The following is a 6,440-nucleotide window of genomic DNA, read 5'->3' on the forward strand; positions in this document are numbered from 1 at the left end:
AGACCGCGGGGTGGGCCATATATCGATCGATGGAAGGGTGAGACACAAACAAAAGCAACGAACGACCTAAGTACTGAGACATTAGGAGTAGAGATTTAACACCTCCGCTAGCATCCGCATGGTATTGACCCCAAAAAGCTATTCCGCAAACAGTTATAGAATATTATTATGCAACAAATCCAACCTGTCATCACAACAACAGTTGAACTGCATCCTAGGCGCAAGCATTCACATGGTATTGACCCATAAAAGCTATTCTTCAAACAGTTGCAGAATATTATTCTGCAACAAATCCAACTACTCGTCACAACAATATTTGAGCCGCATCCTAGGCGCAGTTTGGACTTCTGCAAACATTATTCAAATGGAGATTATGATATACCGTTGGAAACTACACATGGTGATTATAATATATGTTGAACATTTTTGTGAATTCTCCACGGTTTAAGAGGAGTTTCAGAAAATGTTTTTCTTCACACATAAAAAATGATACGTATATCCGAACTCATTTTCTAACGGTTTATCAGAACGAGGCAAATGTGTATGTGCATCTAGTGCCACCCCTAGTTGTTTTCGGAGTATTGACGACAAACTTGGTTGAGGGGCTAATGTGTTTATGAGATTCACAGGAAAACACAGGTAGAACTCCCTATTGATTCAGTTTACCCATCAAAGATGACCCCTAAAAATGTATGAAGACATTGAAGACAATGGTGGTTCACGAAGATATTCGTGTTGAAGATCATGACACATGAAGACATTCGTTTGAAGTCAATGGATCATGAAGACATAGTTTCTTTTGTAGCTTCATTTTCTTCTTTCCCTAGTTGTAGGAACCACCGAATTGTTAAGTGGAGTCGAGGTAAACAAAGTCAGAAAACTGACGTGATGCTCAACCTAAAATCCTATGTCTTCAAGTGAAGACAATGAGAGAAAACCTTATCCTGTGTTGGATAAGTCAGCTTTACTTGGAGTCCAAGTCAAGCTGTCGCGTGTGTTTGAAATCCGACCGTTAGAGACGTGTCGGTTGTCCATTGACCCAGGGTCATTTCAAACATATCATGTCGGGTTGCCTCCTGGCAATAAATAGCCCACCCCCTCCATCCTAAATTGGTGGCTGCTCCGAGTTAGTGCACGACTTTTATCGTCTGAGAGCAACCCACCTCCGAAGACTTTGAGAGAGAATCCTTGCAAGGATAAACCCAAAACACCCAGAGCACAAAGAGTTTTAAGCACAACTGAAGTTTTTTTGTTGGTTCGAAAGTATGTCTAGAGGGGGGGGGGGGTGATTAGACTACTTAACCAAATAAACCTAACCTTTTCCCAATTTTAGTTGTAGGCAGATTTTAGCAACTATGACAAGTTGAGCAACATCATACACATGCAATTCTAAGAGTATAGCAGTAGAAAATAAAAACATTGCACATGTAAGTAAAGAAGGGGGTTGGAGAAAGCAAACACAATGGGGGACACAGTGATTTTTGGTGTGGCTCTGATAGGTGGTGCTATCATACATCCACGTTGATGGAGACATTAACACACAAGGGGTAACGGCTGCGCGAGTCCACGGAGGGCTCCACCCACGAAGAGTCCATGAAGAAGCAACCTTGTTTATCCCACCATGACCATTGTCCACGAAGGACTTGCCTCACTCGGGTAGATTTTCACGAAGTAGGCGATCTCCTTATGTCACGACCGGTTTTCCAATAAAAATGTTTATTGAGAAACCAATCTTTTGAGTCCAGTATGAGAAAAATCCTCCTTACCGGTAGACAAATTCTTGATACAATAAGCCAGTAGCATAAAATATATTACAGGGTCGAGCTACGGTTGCTCAACCAAATTATTACAAGCACGCCAATAATTATACATAATGGCGGACATGACACAGTGGTGTGAAGGCATACTACTGACTCGAGGATAGGGTGGTGGTGGAAAAACACAGCGGGGAGTGAGATACATGACTCTAAAACTGGCATCTCATCGAGCGTCGAGGTGAGGCTCGATGAATTTATTTGGTAGCGGAAGCGGAGATAATACAGTGACCAAATCCAGGGTCGCACGAGACTGACTGGGATTCCTCTAGGCGTCGGACTCGCTATCAAATTCTTCATCCATGAGATCGCCTTCGTCAGCATCTGGCCAAATCAACAAGCCAGGTGAGTACTTTGAAAGTACTCGCAAGACAGTTCGGACGTAAGATATAACAAATGCATACATGGATGCATCATGATTAATTTTAACAGTGGCACATTAATTCGTAAAAACAAGACAGGTAAAAAGGGGGTCGGCGGTAGTCCGCTCGAAAACCAAACAAAATAACTGTAAACCCAATCGGGTGTCTGAAGCGACACCTCGATAGGAAGATAAATAAATAAATCACGCCGCAGTCGGGCGTCTGAGCGACGCCACATAAAGGGCTTTAAAAGAAATGTCACAGTCGGGCGTCTGAGCGACGCCACATAAAGGGCTTTAAAAGAAATGCCACAGTCGGGCGTCTGAGCGACGCCACATAAAGGGCTTTAAAAGAAATGCCACAGTCGGGCGTCTGAGCGACGCCACATAAAGGGCTTTAAAAGAAATGCCACAGTCGGGCGTCTGAGCGACGCCACATAAAGGGCTTTAAAAGAAATGCCACAGTCGGGCGTCTGGGCGACGCCACATAAAGGGCTTTAAAAGAAATGCCACAGTCGGGCGTCTGAGCGACGCCACATAAAGGGCTTTAAAAGAAACGCCACAGTCGGACGTCTGAGTGACATCGCAGAAAGGGCTTTCATTGAAAGTAAAATATAACAATGCCACAGTCGGACGTCTGAGCGACATCACAGAAAGGGCTTTTATTCACAAGTGAATAATACCCATAATAAATATTCAATTCATGAAAATAAACGGGTTAGTGCATCCACAGGAATAAACATTTAACCGGACTTAGCACTCATGTGATTCACCGGAGTCTCTGACATCAAACTGACATTTGTCAGGATAAGATAATACCGAACTTGGACATGGAATAGATGATTCAAAGGAATATATGACTCTGCAGAGTTTGTACAAATTTTTTTCCCACAGCCAATGGATTTCCGTAGTCACGAAGGACTAGTTCCGTTTACGGTATTTCGGAAGAAAACACAGCTAACCAGTACACACCCATCCTACCTCTCGATGCCAGGAATCACCCTAGACATCGTCCAAGAAAAACTTTTGAGACGGGGAGATCACAATCTCGAATAGCATGGGATCAAATTTATATACGCGCGCTCTAAGGGGTGCCCCCCTCTCGGTCCCAACCGGAAACACCCATGGCCCCTGACTGGATGAATGGCTTTAATCTAGGGCCATGGAACCATCATCACGGCCTCTCCTTTTTGGTGTGTACCAGGAAAGCGGTTTACAACTTACTAAGCCATATTCCTTGCGGAAAACATGTGGTAGTACAGGGAAGGAAGAATGGAAGGAACCGGAATGATACGGGTTGACACTGAAGTCATATAGTCTGGCATAAGACTGGCATGCTAAAACACTGCCATCTTACCCATCCTCATGCCAACACATGGCCATGCATACTCACATCCATCCACTTATGGATTTTCGAAACTCACTTGCCTCATCGTTGCATGTAACATGACATTCGTCGGTATGCTCATCAACATGCCATGAAACTACTTAATGCAAACATGCCAAAACAATCATCATATCAAAAGTTCAAACATGCTTTCCTGGTTCAGAGTAGTCGGAGCCTAGCTCGGTGAAGTTCGCGGTCCCGTCACCTCCTTCGGTATCTATGGTATAAAGAAAATATACGCGCTATCGTGAATACCGTGAGGTGCACAAAAATTATTCCAAATATTTTTCAAATAAATATGATAAAAAACTAGACAAAATTTTAAGGAGAACAGAAAAAGAATCAATCAAAAATACTTTTCTGTTAAAAAGTTATAAGGGTTTTAGTCCAGGGACTCATCTGTAATGAAACAAAAAGTCCCCAGGGGCTAACTTATAAAAACAGAAAACACTTCGATAGAGAATACGCCAGTCCAGAGGGAAAGCGCATTTTGGCAGAAGACGCTTTCAGAAAACGGTTCGTTTAAAAAAAACTGAGAGGCTGACGGGCGGGTCCCACCCGTCAGGTTTGAATATTCAAACGGGGCGGCAGAGTTCGACGGTGCCCGAGCGCCGCGGTGGTCGCCGGCGGCGATCCACGGTGAGGCAGGGAGATCGGAGAGTACCTCCGTGTTCAGGGCGCCATTCCGCGTCGGTTGGTGGTGGTGGTGGTCGCCGGCGAGTACCACGTCAACGGCGAGCCTTGCTCCGGCGGACGGCGGTTCGGGTGGTCGAGGGCCTCGTCGGAGAGAGCTGCGGAGATCAAATTGAGGAGGGGGTTAGACCTCTGGTAGCTAGAGGGGGTATCTGACGGAATTTGGGCACCGGGGACGGCCTCACCGGAGCGAATCGAGACGGAGGCCGAGGCGGAACGGGGCGGCCGGAACTGGGGGAGGAGACCTCCTCGAGGTCCTCCTAGTGGCCTGGCGGGGCTTTGGTGAGGTGCAGTGGTGGTGCGTGCTCGAGGGTGAGCTCGGGAGCCCTTTTTATAGGCGGTCCGAGGCGGTGGCCGAGAACGGTGTTCTCCGGCGAAGTTTACGGCGGCGCAGGGCATTGGTCGGGGAGGTTTAGGGGTTGAGCGCCGTCGTGGGGGTTCACTGGGTCCGTTTAGGTGCTAAACGAGCCAGGATTGGGTGCTTTGGGCGAGCTCGATGGAACGGGGCGGCGCAGGCCCGTCGGCGGCAGGGAGCACGTTCTGTGCTTGCCGGGCCACGACGACGGTGCAGCGGGGCTGCGCTGGCATGCATGAGCCACGCGTAGGGCTAGTGAGCAAAGGGCGGCGCGGAACGGCGTTGCAATGCTGGTGCTGCCACTGTTGGCCGCTACGGGTGGCGTGGCCACCGCAGAAGCCGCCAGCTCCGGCGATGCTCACCGCCTCCGACGCCAGGAACCGGCCAAGTGCGCGTGCGGCGCTTTGGACAGTGAGGAGGGGCTACACGCATCGCGCCACTGTGCACTGTCGACGCGTGACTGAACCCTGACGAAGAGAAACGACACTGAACTCTGGAACTCTGAAATTTAACTGAAGATGAACGGAAACAGTGCATGCAAGGTGTTCGACAGAATGATCTAGGCATCTAGGGATTTTTCCTTGAGCTGAAACTTGGTGGGGTGGCCTCTCATTGCACCAGGAGGCTGCCTGAATTTTTGTAGAATTTTTGGAGAATAGGAGATATGAATTTCACCAAATTTGGCAAATCTGGTCCAAACTTGCAGTGAGAGAAATTTGAAATTTTTGAAAAGAAGAAGAGTGGATCAAGATGGTTCTAGGTTGTGGGTACTAAGGACTATCCAGGGGAGTTGGTTTGGGATGAAAACTCAAAGGCAATGAGGTACTTGCTTTGAAAATCACTCAGGCTCAAAATAATTGGCAGAAATGATTTGAGAGATAAAAATAATTGAAAATAAATCCAAAACTTGTTTGGACTTGTTGAGACAGAGAATTTAGATTGTTCAAAGGTGGAGGGAGGGATTTTGAGAAGATTTACTGTAGGAGACATGGTAAAACCATGGGGGTTTTCAAGATAAGAAAAACCTCAAAATTCATAGAGTTCTTTTTATAAGAAAAAGAATAATTTCCAAAAATATACTTTGAGAAGGGAACCATCAGAGAAAGAGTTTTAAATGATCAAACACCATAGTTTGAAGAAGATACAAAAATAAAAATCCTTGCCAAAGAAGTTTTTAAGAGGAAGGTTTTCTGAAAAAAAATTAAATGGCCTCTTTTCAAAAACCAACAAAGTTTTTGCTGAAAAACCAAAATAAAAATTTTGGAGTGTCACAACACCTACCCCCTTAGGAAAAATCTCGTCCCCGAGATTTCAGCTGATCCTTAAATAAGTGTGGATGCTCTGTCCGAAGGAAATCCTCCCTTTCCCAGGTTGCTTCACTTTCGGTGTGATTGCTCCACTGAACTCTGAAAAACTTGATGGTTTTCTGTCGGGTCCTTCTTTCAGACTCCTCTAATATTTTTACTGGGCGTTCTTGATAGGTGAGGTCTGGCTGCACGTCGATGATCTCATGGGATACTTGCTTCTCTGGTTTGCTTACGCACTTCCTTAATTGAGAGACGTGGAACACGTCGTGGATGTCGGACAATTCTTCGGGTAAGTCTAGCTGGTAGGCTACAGTGCCTCTTCGTGCCACTATGCAGAATGGTCCAATGAATCTTGGTGCTAACTTCCCCTTAATCTTAAATCGTTGCAGTCCCCTCATAGGTGATACTCGTAGGTACACAAATTCACCGGGTTCAAAATTGACCCCACGATGTTTCTGATCGTAATAACTCTTCTGACGGCTTTGAGCAGTCTTGAGTCGGTCCCTGATTAGCTTGACCTTTT

The sequence above is a fragment of the Triticum aestivum genome, chromosome 6A (assembly GCF_018294505.1).
Source record: "Triticum aestivum cultivar Chinese Spring chromosome 6A, IWGSC CS RefSeq v2.1, whole genome shotgun sequence".
Classification (NCBI taxonomy): Eukaryota; Viridiplantae; Streptophyta; class Magnoliopsida; order Poales; family Poaceae; genus Triticum; species Triticum aestivum.